Raw genomic sequence first — 19,536 nt, 5'->3', positions numbered from 1 at the left:
CTCTTGAATCACTGGTTTTCTTGGATTTAGAAAACACGTTCATGGAATTCTCTACACAGAACGGTATAATATCGAACCGAAAAAATCAATAACATAATTGTACCTCTGAATATAACTGAGTTCCCTGGTGTATTACGTAACAACATTAAACTACTTTATCACAGTAGTTCCCTCCAACGTACTGTGGTCGCTCTTTACTGGTGCGTCTTCCTCGACTATGCTTCCTTCACCTAACCAGGTGCTCTAGGAAAACGTTCTACCGGAAGTTGACTTACATCAACCAAAGAAACTTCAGCACCAAATACAGAAATATGAGTAATCACTTAGACGGCCTTCTCAAGCACACTCTCCCATACATACTGACACTGAATACGGCAGTTGACTGAAGTTCAACCAAACTTCCTCCACAAGTTGTTATAGGAGACCATGTGTAGTGTGACCCGGTGTTGAAACGGGGTGCTGCTCAGGTTACCTTACCTTCAGGTTACCTTGAGATGGTTTCGGGGCTTAGAGTATCTGCGGCCCGGTCCTCGACCAGGCCTCCCCAGCACAATGTTGCTGTTTGGACACTGCCACATGTGATGACGAGTCTGACGCAGCACGGTGTGGCGCGGCAAGGCCAACTGTGCAGGTTCCCTCAACTGACAAAACTCCCGTGGGATGGTCCCCACACACGAGAGCATTATTTGTCGCTCAAACGATAGTGAGCTGCCCCTCAGCTCTTGTGAGGAAGAGAGAGTTAGACACATGGTGCACCGTGTGGCGCTTTACTCTGATGGCAACCTTTTGTTCAAGTTACTCGGGCTGGTCCAACGGATTGGGCGGGAATTTCTATGTCCGCCAGAACTGGCTGAAGCCAAACTATTTCCCTAAGTAACGTATTCGCAGCTACTGGGCACAGTCTCTGATCCCTTCAGATTACTGCGTGTCACACTAGGTTGACAGATGGTCACAATATGAGCAGATGCACTATAAAGAAGTCTGCCTTACTCTGTGTGTGACCTCGTGGTGAGTTACAGTGTATATTCTGCTTCCTTTCACTATTAAATTATCGTAATTCCTATCGCTGCAATCCCAGATTCTGCTTGATGGACCCGCAATGACAGAACAATGATAAATGATTTACTAACTGTCCCCAAGATAGTATTTCTCGTCGTTTTGTCGAACCACGAAAAAACATGTCTGACAAACACAGCAACATGGGGCTGAATGTCTACCCAGGGCAGGGCAGGAGTGGACCATGCTTTTTCCCTCTGTTCTACGAGTTGACCAATCAGCAGCTAGGCCTATGGATGCAATGAGATGCTCCACGAATCACAAGGCTACCTTCAGTCACGTGGTCCCTGTGACGTTAGTACTGGGAGGCCTGGTGTTTACACAAGCGACTAGAACAGTTGGTTCTACTACACCAATACCTTTTCTCCTCTCTCCATACACTTAAATGTTAAATATATGATAATGGCTGCACCTCTTCTCACAGAAAAGCATCGGCGGCCTCCATAGTTTTACTGAACAGTCCTGGGTCAATGTTCTTCATATACATCAAACAAGAGATGTCTATGAAGAACTACAGAATCTAGAGTGAGTGAACTTTGGTGCACTCGTGTCAGAGTGCAACCTGGCGACTTGCGCTCCAACACATAGTCTAAAAGCTAGCTGGTAATCCCTCCCCCCACAGTACACAACTTACTACTTGTCACTAAGACATCCATAAGGTAAACTTTCCTACGTGTCAGTAAGATATCCATAAGGTGTACAAGTTATCTACGTGTCACTAAGACTCCATAAGGTACACAACTTACCTATGTGCCACTAAGACTCCATAAGGTACACGACTTACCTATGAATCACAAATTATAATTAATTTTATTAACAAAAAATTATTAATTTTTTTCATTTATTTATTTTTTTATTATTTGGTTATCGGACAATTTGCATGAAACTTATACACCTGACTGCACTTAAGCCTATCTGTAACGGTGTCAATTGTGGAGGAAATTGGTTGATGCCAACCTCAGCCACAGATGGCAGCACCTTAGACTTTAATATTTTAATGATTTATTACTCTAGTAACATAAACGACTTGAAACTCTTTCATTTTTATTCAATTTACAAGAAACTTACGGCTTATATATAAAGTTTATGCCTCTAAAATTTGTTTTGCTTCCTGAAGTTCATTTATTGGTTTTATAATAGCAATAAACATGATATATTTGCATACTTTTGGGAGGAACTTTGACTATTTGGATTAGAAGAACTAAAGATGTTTTGAAAAATCCCCGGCTACAGATCCTAATTATATGCTAATGTGTCAGAAAAGTGTCATAGAATGAATATATCTGAAAGGTGTGTTTGCTTCAAGTCGCGTTGAAATATGCAATATTCGTTAAAAAAAACACAAAATTAAATCTTCCTTTCTATTTAGGTTGCAGTACTGAAACTGGGAACAAGTGCAGCCTTTTTGTATACAACTAGCAAAAAAATTGTGGTTGACATTGAACAACTTTCATTTTCCATTTTATTGGCCCCTTATATAAGGTACACAACTTACCTATGTATCACTAATACTCCATAAGGTACACAACTTACATACGTATCACTAAGACATTCGTAAGGTACACAACTTACCTACGTGTCACTAAGGCATCCATAACGTACACAACTTACCTACGTGTTACTAAGATATCCTTAAAGAACACAACTTTAGCATATCACAAAGACTCCACAAAGTTCTTATGTAAATATAACTCCCCTGTGTCACTAAGACACTGTTACTGGACTAGATGGTGACAACCTAACATAAATGTGTTACTATTAAACACACACCCAACAGTCACTGTCAATGACGTGACACGCCTTGAAGGGTCAAATACTATCCCTCCGACCGAGTTGACACCTTAACTCTTCCACTATCACAAGTGATACAGACACAGAGACAGCTCCTTGCCAGGTATACTGGTTGATCCAAAATTGGGTTCTTATTACTATTCACCTACACATATAGTTCCAGTTTACAAATATAACAGGATCCTCTACTCACAATATTTACTCCTTCAACTGTTCTCAGACATACATACACCCCGACGATGGTGGTGGGCCCAGGCAGTGACGCCTGTGGTGACCCCAGGCAGTGCCGCCAGTGGCTGACCCCATGCAGTGTCGCCTGTGGCTGACCCCACGCAGTGCCACCTGTGGCTGATCCCAGGCAGTACCGCCAGTGGTGACCCCAGGCACTGCCACCTGTGGCTGACCCCAGGCAGTGCCACCTGTGGTGACCCATGCAGTGTCGCCTGTGGCTGACCCCAGGCAGTGCCACCTGTGGCTGACCCCAGGCAGTACCGTCTGTGGTGACCCCAGGCACTGCCACCTGTGGATGACCCCAGGCAGTGCCACCTGTGATGACCCCAGGCAGTGCCACTTGTGATGATTCCAGGCAGAGCTGCCTGTGGCTAACCCAAGGCAGTGCCGCCTGTGGCGGACCCTCAGGCAGTGCCACCTGTGGAGACCCCAGGCAGTGCCGCCACTGGTTAACCCAGGCAATGCCGCCTGTGGCTGACTCTAGGCAGTGCCGCCTGTGGTAATCACAGGCAGTGCCGCCTGTGGTGACCCCTGGCAGTGCCGTCTGTGGTGGACCCAGGCAGTGCTGCCTGTGGTGACCCCAGGCAGTGCCACCTGTGGTGACCCCAGGCAGTGCCACCTGTGGTGACCCCAGGCATTGCCACCTGTGGCTGACCCCAGGCAGTCCCGCCTGTGGTGACCCCGGGAGTGCCGCCTGTGGCTAACCCCAGGCAGTGCTGCCTGTGGCTGACCCCAGGCAATGCCGCCTGAGGTGATCACAGGCAGTGCCACCTGTGATGAACGCAAGCAGTGCCACCTGTGGCTGAACCCAGGCAGTGCCACCTGTGGCTGACCCCAGGCAGTGCGGCCTGTGGCTAACTCCAGGCAGTGCCGCCTGTGGTGACCCCAGGGAGTGCCGTCTGTGGTGACCCCAGGCCGTGCCGCCTGTGGTGACCCCAGGGAGTGCCGTCTGTGGTGACCCCAGGCAGTGCCACCTGTGGCTGAACCCAGGCAGTGCCACCTTTGGCTGACTCCAGGCAGTGCCGCCTTTGGCTCACTCCAGGCAGTGCCGCCTGTGGCTGATCCCAGGTAGTGCCGCCTAGGGCTGACCCCTGGCAGTGCCACCTGTGGTGACCCCAGGCAGTGCCGTCTGTGGTGACCCCAGGCAGTGCCGCCTGTGGCTGACCCCATGCAGTGTCGCCTGTGGCTGACCCTAGGCAGTACCGTCAATGATGACCTCAGGCAGTGCCACCTGTGATGACCCCAGGCAGAGCTGCCTGTGGCTAACCCAAGGCAGTGCCGCCTGTGGCGGACCCTCAGGCAGTGCCACCTGTGGAGACCCCAGGCAGTGCCGCCTCTGGTTAACCCAGGCAGTGCCGCCTGTGGTGACCCCAGGCAGTGCCGCCTGTGGTAACCACAGGCAGTGCCGCCTGTGGTGACCCTGGCAGTGCCGTCTGTGATGGACCCAGGCAGTGCCGCCTGTGTTGACCCCAGGCAGTGCCGCCTGTGGTGACCCCAGGCAGTGCCACCTGTGGTGACCCCAGGAAATGCCACCTGTGGCTGACCCCCGGGAGTGCCGCCTGTGGTGAACCCAGGCAGTGCCGCCTGTTGTGACCCCAAGCAGTACCGCCTGTGGTGGCTCCAGGCAGTGCCTCTTGTGGCTGACCCCAGGCAGTGCCGCCTGTGGTGACCCCAGTCAGTGCCGCCTGTGTTGGTCTCAGGCAGTGCCGCCTGTTGCTGACCCCAGGCAGTGCCACCTGTGGTGACCCCAGGTAGTGCCGCCTGTGACTGACGCCAGGCAGTGTCCCCTGTGGCTGACCCCAGGCAGTGCCACATGTGGCTGACCCCAGGCAGTGCCACCTGTTGCTGACCCCAGGCAGTGCTACCTGTGGCTGACCCCAAGCAGTGCCACCTGTAGCTGACCCCATGCAGTGTTGCCTGTGGTGACCCTAAGAAGTGCCACCTATGGTGACCTAAGGCAGTGCCGCCTGTGGTGACCCCAGGCAGTGCCGTCTGTGGTGACCCCAGGCAGTGCAACCTGTTGTGACCAAAGGCAGTGCCGCCTGTGGCTGACCCCAGGCAGTGCCGCCTGTGGCTGACCCCAAGCAGTGCCACCTGTGGCTGACCCCATGCAATGTTGCCTGTGGTGACCCTAGGAAGTGCCGCCTGTGGTGACCCCAGGCAGTGCCGCTTGTGGTGACCCCAGGCAGTGGTGACCCCAGACAGTGCCGCCTTTGGCTGACCCCATGCAGTGACGCCTTTGACTGACCCCAGGCAGTGCAACCTGTGGGTGACCCCAGGCAGTACCGTCTGTGGTGACCCCAGGAAGTGCCACCTGTGGCTGAACCCAGGCAGTGCCACCTATGATGACCCCAGGAAGGGCTGCCTGTGGCTAACCCAAGGCAGTGCCATCTGTGGAGGCCACAGGCAGTGCCGCCTCTGGTTAACCCAGGCAATGCAGCCTGTGGCTGAGTCTAGGCAGTGCCGCCTGTGGTGACCCAGGCAGTGACACCAGTGGTGATCCCAGGCAGTGCCGCCTGTGGTAACCACAGGCAGTGCCGCCTGTGGTGACCCCTGGCAGTGCCGTCTGTGGTGGACCCAGGCAGTGCCGCCTGCAGTGACCCCAGGCAGTGCCGCCTGTTTTGACCCCAGGCAATACCGGCTGTTGTGACCCCAGGCAGGGCCACCTTTGGCTGACCCTATGGAGTGCCGCCTGTGGTGACCCCAGGTAATACAGCCTGTGGTGACACCACGCAGTAGCCTGTGGCTGACCCCAGGCAGTACTGCCTGCGTGACCCCATGCAGTACCGCCTGTGTGACCCCAGGCAGTGCCACCTGTGTTGACCACAGGCAGTGCCGCCTCTGGTTAACCCAGGCAATGCAGCCTGTGGCTGAGTCTAGGCAGTGCCGCCTGTGGTGACCCCAGGCAGTGACACCAGTGGTGACACCAGGCAGTGCCGCCTGTGGTAACCACAGGCAGTGCCGCCTGTGGTGACCCCTGGCAGTGCCGTCTGTGGTGGACCCAGGCAGTGCCGCCTGTGGTGACTCCAGGCAGTGCCACCTGTGATGACCCCAGGAAATGCCACCTGTGGCTGACCCCAGGCAGTGCCGCCTGTGGTGGCCCACGGGAGTGCCGCCTGTGGTGACCCCAGGCAGTGCCGCCTGTTGTGACCCCAAGCAGAACCGCCTGTGGTGGCCTCAGGCAGTACCGCCTGTGACTGACCCCAGGCAGTGCCACCTATAGCTGACCCCAGGCAGTGCAACCTGTTGTGACCCCAGGCAGTGCCGCCTGTGGTGACCCTAGGCAGTGCTACCTGTTGTGACCCCAGGCTGTGCTGCCTGTAGCTGACCCCAGGCAGTGCCACCTGTGATAACCCCAGGCAGTGTCGCCTCTGGCTGACCCCAGGCAGTGCCGCCTGTGGTGATCCCAGGCAGTGCCACCTGTGGTGACCCAGGCAATGCCACCTGTGGCTGTCCCCAGGCAGTGCCGCCTGTAGTGACCCCCGGGAGTGCTGCCTGTGGTGACCCCAGGCAGTGCCGCCTGTTGTGACCCCAAGCAGTACCGCCTGTGGTGACCCCAGGCAGTGCCTCCTGAGGCTGACCGCAGGCAGTGCCGCCTGTAGTGACCCCCGGGAGTGCCGCCTGTGGTGACCCCAGGCAGTGCCGCCTGTTGTGACCCCAAGCAGTACCGCCTGTGGTGGCCCCAGGCAGGCCTCCTGTGGCTGACCGCAGGCAGTGCCGCCTGTAGTGACCCCCGGGAGTGCCGCCTGTGGTGACCCCAGGCAGTGCCGCCTGTGGTGACCCCAGGCAGTGCCGCCTGTGGTGACCCCAGGCAGTGCCGCCTGTGGTGACCGCAGGCAGTGCCGCCTGTGGCTGACCCCAGGCAATGTCCCCTGTGGCTGACCCCCGGCAGAGTCACCTGTGGCTGACCCCAGGCAGTTCCACCTGTGGCTGACCCCAGGCAGAACCGCCTGTGGTGACCCAATGCAGTGCCACCTGTGGCTGACCCAGGCAGTGCCGCCTGAGGTGACCTCAGGCAGTACCGCCGGTGTTGATCCCAGGCAGTGCCACCTGTGATGACCCCACACAGTGCTACCTGAGGCTAACCCCAGCCAGTGCTGCCTGTAGCTGACCCCTGGCAGTGCCATCTGTGATGACCCCAGGCAGTGTCACCACTGGCTCACCCCAGGCAGTGCCGCCTGTGGTGATCCCAGGCAGTGCCACCTGTGATGAACCCAGGCAGTGCCACCTGCGGCTGAACCCAAGTAATGCCACCTGTGGCTGAACCCAGGCAGTGCCACCTTTGGCTGACTCCAGGCAGTGCCGCCTTTGGCTGACTCCAGGCAGTGCCGCCTGTGGCTGATCCAAGGTAGTGCCGCCTAGGGCTAACCCCTGGCAGTGCCGCCTGTGGTTGACCCCAGGCAGTGCCTCCTGTGGTTGACCCCAGGCAGTGATGCCTGTGGTGACCCTAGGCCGAGTCGCCTGTGGTGACCCCTGGAAATCCCGCCTGTGGCTGTCCCCACCCAGCAAACACAAATCATCTACACAACGTTCGCCTATCTCTTCCCATAGGTGTGGGAATGATTTGCATTGAGAATGGTGCAGGAAAGCCTTTGAGAAACTTTTACTCAAAAAATCCAAACACAAAGGTTTAATTATAAATTGTTTTTCTACAATTATTTTCTTCCAAATGTAAAACAAATAGTTTTTACATGTTTAAATATAAAATTTATGGTGTTTTTTTGTAAAATTCATTAATAAATTGTGAATGATATATATTGGCTGACTGAAACCTTTAAAATCCATTTAGTTATAATTTGAACAGAAAAAAGTATTTTTCCAAATTTTCTAAAAATTGCTCTTTTTAACACAATTTGACTCCTTATACATTCCACTAAACACTATATCATGTTTAAATATATAATTTATGTATTATTCTCTAAAATAATTTATATAAATTATATAAGTTGCTGGAAAGTGCTGTTAAAGATTCTGAAAACATTTTGTTGTGTTAATATGTTCTTATTAACTATGTCTCAAGTTCACAGTTTATCAAACAAGAATATTAACATTCGTCAACTCTTAAAATCTTATATGTTATCTTGCTGGTGCAAAAAAGGGTGAATCTTTAGGAACAGCTATAGTATCTATATATCACAAATGGTGTTTTCCCTAACTCAAACAATGTAGGGTTTATTATTCTACACATATTTCTAATGACTCTTAGATGTTTACATTCTCTGAAGTATAATTGTGAAGGCTGTGTCCATCACTCTCAACACAGATTCTTAAACTCGTCTCTGCAGGTTCAACTATATAATTTGTTTCCATTTTGAATATCCATGGACATTTGTATCCAAAATGAAACCAATGTGGTTTCCTTCAGCGCCTTCAGCCAGCACATTTGCTCATTCATTTCCACAGATTCCAACAAGGTAGGGGATTTACAGAAATTTGTATATTCATATTGTTATATATTAAAAATATGAATGCAGTTCAATATGATAAGACAAATACATGAGTTTATGATAAATTCGTTTTCTGTGATATACCATTGATATGCTCTTTTTTTCTTTAAACGGCAGACTAAACTAAAGTGCTCACATCAACAGATTTGATGTATAAATGGTCAACGCTCAACAGAGTTAGTATAAATGTATTAGTATAAATCTTACTTGTCTCATTGTTAATTCACATTCAATGTCAACTTGTGGTTGCATTGTACAAGGCCAACACAGATGATCGAAGGAAACTAACTCTGCTCTAGTTCCATGAAGTTGCTATTTGGTCTTTACTCAATGCATTGTACATGCATTGTACAAGGCCAACACAGATGATCGAAGGAAACTAACTCTGCTCTAGTTCCATGAAGTTGCTATTTGGTCTTTATTGAAATTTGACAAGGCAGAGTGGCCTGCAACAACTACACCATCTCCACATCTAGTTCATGCTCCAGACATAAATCATGACACTGGTCCTGTGTATCCTGCTGCTGACCCGTCAACACCTGGCCCGTCGGGTGTGAGGCGCCCTCTCTTCACGTCTACACCTAGTGCTGAAGCTGAATCTGATGAAGATAATTCATATTCCACATTAGTGTTTGAAAACAATAGTGAGAGCGACGATTCAGACAGTAGTTTATTGCCAACCCAGAGACAACAGCGACGTGTTGTTATAGCAGAGACTCGCCTGAACTATAAATTGAAACATGAGCTGGTAAAAATCCCCAAACGTCGCAGGTGTGAAGTGTGTTCAAAGTCGGGTATCAGGAAGGAAACTGGTATAGCGTGCAAGACATGCGATGTTCCACTTTGCGTCATACCTTGTTACACCACTTATTACAGGAAAAGGGTGTATTGGGTGGACAAGAAATAACCACCTACATCAGCTTCACTCCACCTAGGAACATCTGTTGAGCAACTTCAGGAATCAGTACCTGAAGGAGGTGGAGTGGAGATAAAATGCTCAACTTATTTTACTACAATCGTCTTTGCTTTGGTAAGTACACATAATTGTCTTAGATTGTTTCAGTATTGTAGTCTATTTTCTTAGGAATATTTTGATACCTAAATGAGAACTGTAGCACGAAAACTAAAGTAAGTATACATGAAACAAGAGAAACTTTTTTGTGGGTGTTGCGGGTGTGAGTTGGAGTGTCAAGAGCGGGTTCCGGTTGTGTGTTTTCCGTCATCTCTACAGCTGTGAATTCCAAGGAATTGTATTTGATATGCATATGTCTGTGTAGGGAATTTTATTCCGAACACTATACAAAAAAAAAACGGTGTGAAACAAGTATAAACTTGAAAAACATGAGCAAAGTAAAAACTTTTGACGCTCACGGGTACAAACACGCGTAAGATTTTATTCGCCGCAAATTTATTTGACGCTGTGTTGGCCAACTCTACCCATGTTCTTATAGAACTTTCTATTGCGAACACATTGCTATAAAAATGAAATACGTAGCTCCAGAAATAATGTCAGGACAGTGAAATCAGTATAAACATTCAAAGCCCTGCATCACACCAGTGTCGTCCCTGCTGAAATCACGGCTAATGCTTCGCCCAGTTCCTACACTCGTGCGGGTCACCCGATACCATAATTAGACATTGATAGGCATATGTCTGGGTGGGGAATTTTATTGTGAGTTCAGTGATATCAAAATGAGCGCTGTAGGATGACTGTGAGGCTGGCAACAAACGAAAGAGTATGAACATTTACTTCCTGTTTGGGTGTCACGGCGAGTCATCTTCGTGTTTATTTACTTCGTGGTGGGATACCAAATGCTTCGGTGACATTTTATGCATATGATCTTGTAGAGAATTTTATTGACAACGCATTGATACCAAAATGAAAAACGTAGCTCGAGAATTGAGGTTAGCAGCGTGAAAAGATTATAAACTTTTTTGTGTTTACGCTTGAGCACAACCCGCTTGTTTTTCCAGCTAGTGCCGCGCGCACTAAAGTGTGCATTATACACACCATAATGCACCAGTACACACAATAAGGTACCAGTACACACTATAAGGCACCAGTACACGCCATAAGGCACCAGAACACACCATAAGGCACCAGAACACACCATAAGGCACCAGTACACACCATAAGGCACCAGTACACACCATAAGGCACCAGTACACACCATAAGGCACCATTACACACCATAAGGCACCAGGACACACCATAGGCACCAGTACACACCATAAAGCACCAGTACACACTATAAGGCACCAGTACACACCATAAGGCACCAGTACACACCATAAGACACCAGTACACACCATAAGGCACCAGTACGCACCATACGGCACCAGAACACACCATAAGGCACCAGTACACACCATAAAGCACCAGTACACACAATAAAGCCCCAGTACACACCATAAGGAACCAGTACACACCATAAGGCACCAGTATACACAATAAGGTACAAGTACACACCATAAGGCACCAGTACACACCATAATGCACCAGTACACACTATAAGGCACCAGTACACGCTATAATGCACCAGTACACACCATAAGGCACCAGTACACACCATAATGCACCAGTACACATCATATGGCACCAGTACACACCATAAGGCACCAGAACACACACCATAAGGCACCAGTACACACCATAATGCACCAGTACACACCATAATGCACCAGTACACACCATAATGCACCAGTACACACCATAAGGCACCAGTACACAATAAGGCACCAGTACACACAATAATGCACCAGTACACACCATAAGGCACCAGTACACTCCATACGGCACCAGTACGCACTATAAGGCACTAGAACACACCATAAGGCACCAGTACACACCATAAAGCACCAGTATACACCATAAGGCCCCAGTACACACCATAAGGTACGAGTACACACTATAAGGCACCAGTACACACCTACAGGTATTTTGTTTCTGGTGTGGTGCTCATGGGATCTGTTACAACCTTCTAGGAAGCTTTTAGGGTCAGGATTGACATTACAGTGCAGCGTTTTATATATATAAAATACACATGAGAGTATGTGCAGGGACTTAATATCTAACATATTCAGAGATTTGAGTAAGGGGTCCATATATACTGCCCGGTTGCCTGAAATGCTATATGCCTACTATATTGGCTTTAGGTATTGTATGCACTAGCTCTATCTATAAATCCAACATTATGTTTGTAAATCAACTATGTATGTACTTTCCTGAATAAAATTGACTTTACTCTACACTTATATGCTCTGTGGATTTGTTATCCCCTATCGTTTGGGAGAAAAAAAATGACTAATACGTTCGGCGAATGACTTTGACTTCAACTTCACTTTGACTTCGTTCATGTCATCGTATTTTCCGTAATATATAAAGGTTATGACAATGCAATTATATTATTGTGTGCAAATAATTTGGAAATTTCATGTACCCTAAAAATAGTAAAATAAAGAATAAGAATAATTAAATAATTGTTGTAGTAAATTGTCACACGTTCATCATACGCAAACGAACACACAGTGTGGAGCGTCAGTAGACCAAGGTCCGCGCCATTTTAAAACACGGCTTCGAATGTAAGTAATGTTTTTCTCGTACTAACACTGTGTTATGCAATAGATTAGGTCTTGAATTCACAAATTTAGTTGTTACATCTGACAGAGTATGTTAGACGGTGGTAATGCTGGTCCATGTTGACGTATTTGTGGGCTTGGTTGGTTTACATGTGATGGCACACAATATCAGCACCCCACAACATGCTGTTGAAGTTGGAATGCATGGCATAGGCTCCTCACACAATGTTCTTTATGTGGTCCTCAGGTGATAGTTTTCTATTTAGAACCACCCCTAGATCTCTTTCTTTATCAGAATTCCTTAAAGATTTCTCACATGGTTTTCCTAATGATAGATTGTGGGCTGTAAGGGACAGGTTTGATGTATGGATTAGTTGATAGAAGTTCCAGTCCACCTGTAGACAGGGATCTCACATCAGCTTGTATATTATACAAGGATAAGATTTGATAAATTCAGTTATTTGACTGAACACTGGCTCTAACCTAGCCTAGCCTATAGTCTAACCTAGCTCCATAACTAACAGCCATTAGCCGGCTCTGTTTAAATCAGAGATTTAAACATACATAGTCTAACCTAGCTCCATAACTAACAGCCATTAGCCATTAGCCATCCATGCACAGCCATCAGCCGGGCCATAGACCGGCTATTTTGCTTTTTTCCCAAGCCGGTCTATGTTTTTTTTCGATGCCTCAGTGGCCCATGCACAGGTCCGTTCAAGGGGATTAAATAGCCGTTCTATGGCCCCAGGGTTTGTATTTTATCAAACTCTTATTAGAATAATAGATCTCGTAATAATTTTGCAAAAATAGTGGCATTTACTATTTTAAAAAGCTCGGGTGCAGGGGGGGGGGGTTGTGTAAAAGCCTGGTTTGTGCCTCGGAGAGGCTATGGGATCCAGTAAGATCGTCCTTCCTTTCCTCCCTAGAATCTGGATGTAGCAGGTGCTCAATTGTCAAAAGTGAAAAATTGGTTTTGTCTTCCGAATGCACCCATATCTGTAATTTTTCTAATAATCTTTTAAAAATAGTAAATGCCATTATTTTTGCAAAATTATTACGAGATTCTATTATACTAATAAGGGTTTGATAAAATACAGTAGACTGCCTACTGGATAATAGTTCCAGTCCACCTGTAGACAGGGATCTCACATCAGCTTGTATATTATACAAGGATAAGATTTGATAAATTCAGTTATTTGACTGAACACTGGCTCTGTTTAAATCAGAGATTTAAACATACATAGTCTAACCTAGCTCCATAACTAACAGCCATTAGCCATTAGCCATCCATGCACAGCCATCAGCCGGGCCATAGACCGGCTATTTTGCTTTTTTCCCAAGCCGGTCTATGTTTTTTTTCGATGCCTCAGTGGCCCATGCACAGGTCCGTTCAAGGGATTAAATAGCCGTTCTATGGCCCCAGGGTTTGTATTTTATCAAACTCTTATTAGAATAATAGATTCTCGTAATAATTTTGCAAAAATAGTGGCATTTACTATTTTAAAAAGCTCGGGTGCAGGGGGGGGGGGTTGTGTAAAAGCCTGGTTTGTGCCTCGGAGAGGCTATGGGATCCAGTAAGATCGTCCTTCCTTTCCTCCCTAGAATCTGGATGTAGCAGGTGCTCAATTGTCAAAAGTGAAAAATTGGTTTTGTCTTCCGAATGCACCATATCTGTAATTTTTCTAATAATCTTTTTAAAAATAGTAAATGCCATTATTTTTGCAAAATTATTACGAGATCTATTATACTAATAAGGGTTTGATAAAATACAGTAGACTGCCTACTGGATAATAGTTCCAATCCACCTGTAGACAGGGATCTCACATCAGCTTGTATATTATACAAGGATAAGATTTGATAAATTCAGTTATTTGACTGAACACTGGCTCTGTTTAAATCAGAGATTTAAACATACATAGTCTAACCTAGCTCCATAACTAACAGCCATTAGCCATTAGCCATCCATGCACAGCCATCAGCCGGGCCATAGACCGGCTATTTTGCTTTTTCCCAAGCCGGTCTATGTTTTTTTTCGATGCCTCAGTGGCCCATGCACAGGTCCGTTCAAGGGGATTAAATAGCCGTTCTATGGCCCCAGGGTTTGTATCTTATCAAACTCTTATTAGAATAATAGATCTCGTAATAATTTTGCAAAAATAGTGGCATTTACTATTTTAAAAAGCTCGGGTGCAGGGGGGGTGGGTTGTGTAAAAGCCTGGTTTGTGCCTCGGAGAGGCTATGGGATCCAGTAAGATCGTCCTTCCTTTCCTCCCTAGAATCTGGATGTAGCAGGTGCTCAATTGTCAAAAGTGAAAAATTGGTTTTGTCTTCCGAATGCACCATATCTGTAATTTTTCTAATAATCTTTTAAAAATAGTAAATGCCACTATTTTTGCAAAATTATTACGAGATCTATTATTCTAATAAGAGTTTGATAAAATACAGTAGACTGCCTACTGGTTTTACCTGTAATAAGGTTTGATACAGATGATTATCCGTTCCAGGGGATTAAATAGCCGTTCTATGGCCCCAGGGTTTTCTCAAATTTTCTTTCATAGCCGGTCTATGGCCCCTGGGTTTTACGAACTTTTTTTCCCAAGCCGGTCTATGGCCCCTGGGTTTTACAAACTTTTTTTCCCAAGCCGGTCTATGGCGTGTATGTTAAATAAACCAAATTTTTCACTTTTGACAATTGAGCACCTGCTACATCCAGATTCTAGGGAGGAAAGGAATATAATATAATATCTAATATATCTATCTGTGTGAAATAGATTAAATCCATTTATTTGATATTCAGCTAATAGTTCTGTATTTTCTACATTCATCCATGTTTTGGTAAGTGCAATAATATGTATTGTTTCATTGCAGATTAGAGATTCAAGATAGTTCTAGATTTCCGAAGTACTGAAACGCGCGCCATACAGGCTTGGTGGATCTAGGTGCAAGGTAAAATTATTTACATTTACTTGTTTTGTATTTATATGCATATATGCATTTATATGCATTATTCTATAGAATAATAGATCTCGTAATAATTTTGCAAAAGTAGTGGCATTTACTATTTTTAAAAGATTATTAAAAAATTTACTGATATGGTGCATTCGGAAGACAAACCCAATTTTTCACTTTTGACAATTGAGCTCGGGTGCAGGGGGGGGGGGGGTTGTGTAAAAGCCTGGTTTGTGCCTTGGAGAGGCTATGGGATCCAGTAAGATCGTCCTTCCTTTCCTCCCTAGAATCTGGATGTAGCAGGTGCTCAATTGTCAAAAGTGAAATTTGAGGATTTGAACCTGCGTCCGGGAGCATCCCAGACACTGCCTAAATCGACTGAGCTACAACAGGGTAAAAGGATCCAGGAAGTTCAGTAGAAGTTTGGTTTCAACCCTTTTACCCTGTCGTAGCTCAGTCGATTAAGGCAGTTTCTGGGATTCTCCCAGACACAGGTTTGAATCCTCATCACGGCCCTTGTGGATTTGTTCATTTGATGCATCACGTTATTGTGATCTGTGTGTGATGATGTAAGGGCGAAGATGGAGAACGGCCTGTTGACATAGCGCGGGTGCAGGGGGGGGGGTTGTGTAAAAGCCTGGTTTGTGCCTCGGAGAGGCTATGGGATCCAGTAAGTTCAGTAGAACTTCGGTTTCAACCCTTTTACCCTGTTGTAGCTCAGTCGATTAAGGCAGTGTCTGGGATGCTCCCGGACGCAGGTTCGAATCCTCGTCACGGCCCTTGTGGATTTGTTCATTTGATGCATCACGTTATTGTGATCTGTGTGTGTAATTCTTCACTTGCTACAGCAACAGGAATGTGTGTGTATGTATTTGTGTTGTTGAATATGACCGAAAGTGTAAGATTAATGATTCTAACACAAATCGTCTGAATATTTATTTTTCTTCACTGTCGAGAGTAGTTAAAAAAATTTACTCGAGTTTATTTTCACACTTTATTTATGGTCCTTAAGTCCCTCTCCTTAATGCTGCTGCTGTTTCTCGCATCTTTGCATCGCTTGTATGTTTGGGGGTTTGGCCTCTTGCTATATATTGATTCCATTTGTGTGTGTTTGGGTCTCAGGCCCTCTCGCAATTTCTGTTGAACAAACCCCTTTTCCTAGTTCTGCATCTCTCCTTTGGTACAAATTTTGTTGTGCTTTTATCATATATTTCACAAAACTTGACATACATTTCATTTACTTCATGTCCTATCAGCAAGTGTTTGTCAAATTCTTTAAGGAAAGTTTATCATCCTGATTGCAGATCTCTAGCGCTATTATGTCAACTTCTTGTGGATTCGCAATCATTATTTAATTTACCTTTAGGTGTTCTTTCACCAGCACAGCAACACTGTACCTCTCCCAACCAGTTTAAGATAAAAACTAAGTACTAACTAATTAACTCAATGTAACCTACCTTACCCCCAAAATGTCAACCCATGTCTTCTATTTTAAACAATGCTGTTTTGTTGACCAAATTGTATTTTTGTTTTTTTCTGCAATGTTTCCCCCCCCCCCCCCACCACTCTACCACCACATTGAGTTTAGTAGCTCTGTGCACGTCAGGTGCTGTTTAATATACAGACCTACTCCTCCATTTGACCTAGTTTCTCTATCACATCTGTATCACTTTGTGCTTTAGCCCTGGTGGAGCTTGGTCCACCAGGCTGTTGTTTGGAGTGGCCCGCAGATCCACATACAGTCTGCATATGATATACAGTCTGTTGATCAATTAAACTACAGTAGTTAGTTTTTATCATCCGAATGCACCAATATGTGTTCATTCTTCCCAGATGAAGGAACTAGGTAATATTCATCATCTGAATGCACCATCTGAAGCTTTAACACACTCATGATACACGAGAGGTTTAAAAAACTTTTAAAACTTTTAAAACTTTTTGACCTATGTATTTAAAAGCAATTCTAAAGTTAAAAAGTGTAGCATAGGCCCCTCGCAGAATGTTCTTAATATGATCCTCAGGTTATAGTTTTCTATCTAAAACCACCCCTAGATCTCTTTCTTGATCAGAATTCTTTATAGATCTCTGTGGCTCGATCATAGAAACTGAGTAAATTCGTTACACTGGACCTTCCAGATCGAATACCATGCTGACAGTCTGATATATCATTCAGTACGTCTGCATCTGAAATTGAGCAATACCGGATTTATTATTTGGTTTTATAAATTTTATACTTATAATCTTAACTTATTTCAGAGACCACGAGTAATCTGGGCTTCGAACTCAACAGAAAAGCCTTCCGTAGACCTGCTTCTTTGCTACATAATAGACAAAATTTAGTAAGTATTGATTTATTATGTGTTTGTTTATTTATTTATTTTTTCTTTATATACAAGAAGGTACATTGGGGGAGAGTACAATGACTTGAAGTTATACATTCTTGTAAAGCAACTAGCACTCATAGCGTTTCGGGCAGATCTAAGTATAGACCAAGGAACTTACCATCTTTTTTATTTCTGATGCTAACATTGTGTAACTGTAGATGAATTGCATTTGTTGATTTGCTCCCAAGTAAGATGTCGTAGGTCCTTTCTATGTTTAGTGGGAGTTTGTTGGTTGACATTAATAAGTGGATTTTTTTTTAATTTATTGTTTACATCATTATTTAATATGAGTGGGTTGGAGTCTGAGTAGATGAGGTTAGTGTCATCATTATCTCATATCTCAGTGATTTTGTCGTAATGGTCAAGTAGCTGTACTGTACAAGTAGAGGACATGAGAGATAGCTGTAAGAGGTATTTCAATATCTTCTTGCTCTAAATCCTTGTTGGCCTGGATTGTGGAGGTCATTGGTCTCTATAAAACTAGTAATCTGACTCCTGATCACTCTCAAATAATTTTATTATGTGGGATGTTAGTGCAACTGGTCTATAATTCTTTGCCAATGCTTGTGTTGTGTTGTGTTGTTTTGGTAGTGATGTGCAATGTGTTGTTTTGGTAGTGATTCGTCCAGTTCTGGTAGTAGTGCGGTTGTTGTGTAGTGTAGTACTTGTGTGCTTGTTAATGACTTGTATTCCAGTCTTGTGGGTATCTCCTTTCCCCTACGGGCCAACTGCTTTGTTCTTACCTAGCATTTTGCTTTGTTTGGGTATGAATGTTTGTGTGCCGTATATTTTGCAAAATTTGCCATATATCTCATTATTTACTCCTCTGCCTAGCAACAAGTCTGTCTAATTATACTCATTAACTGTTTTTCAAAGTTCCCCATAGTGTCCTTTATTGAAATCGAGTTCATGAACCGTTTCAATGTTCTTATTTTCTTCTAGATTATATCTTAAAGTATATTTAAATGTTATTGTTATTATTGTTATTAAATGTTATTGTGACATTGCATTGCAATTGAGCTTTGTTGTTTACCATACCGTTCATTTCGTGAGTATAAGTATAGATGCCACACTTGTGACAGGTAAAACCATGCCTTTTTTGAAAAACAGCACCGTCTGTTGCACGTAAGAGCAACCCACACTATATTATGTTGCGATATTATTTCAATATTTCCGATTGCATTGAAAATTTGAATTTTCATAGATTTCAATTTATTTTCATTTCGATTTAATAATTTTGTGTGACATTGCATTGAAATTGAGCTGTTTTGTTTACCATACTGTTCATTTCATGAGTATAGTTTATTTTTTTATTTTTTTCATTTCATTTTTTTAGCTGTTCTTATTTTTCAGTGATGGGAATATCAGATCATTTGATGTTCCCAATTTTCTGATGGAAGCATCAGACCATTATAGAATGCATCGGATGAGGTAGTTTGGAATGGTGGGGAGGACGAGAGGGGGGTATGGTGGGGAAGACGAGGGGACAGAGGAGAGGGTAATGGTGGGGAGGACGAGGGGACTGGGGAGTTGGGGATGGTGGGGACAGGGGAATGCTGGGGAGGACAAAGGGACAGGTGAATGGGAGATGGTGGGGGAGGAAGAAGGACAGGGGAGGGGAAAATGGTAAGGAGGACGATGGGACAGGGAAGTGGGGATGATGTAGGGACAGGGAAGTGGGAAGGACGAGAGGACTGTGGAATGGGGAATAGCAAAGTGAATTGTAATTATATATATTAATTAATTCTTATAAATTTCCAGAAGCCTGTATCAACACCCACACTAATGCAACTGAAAGAGATGTTGAGACAAGTATTGCTGATATGTTGAAGAACGCCCCAAACAAACTCGGTGGAAACAGATACAAGGTAAGGTTTGCCAATTTGCTGTAGTCTAATTCAATTTCTTTTTAGTAATCTTCGAGAACATTTATGCTATGAATAAGATAAAATAATGTAACTGATTTTGACTAAATATGTAGATATATTTAATTTTCTGAGCACTAATAATGAAAGAAAACCAAAATAAGAGGTGGCTACTATCTCTAATAATGGGCTGGAATAATGCAGGATATAATAATATATATATATATATATAAA

Source organism: Procambarus clarkii, chromosome 47 (genome assembly GCF_040958095.1).
Source record: "Procambarus clarkii isolate CNS0578487 chromosome 47, FALCON_Pclarkii_2.0, whole genome shotgun sequence".
NCBI lineage: Eukaryota > Metazoa > Arthropoda > Malacostraca > Decapoda > Cambaridae > Procambarus > Procambarus clarkii.
Note: the sequence above shows the minus strand (reverse complement) of the source record.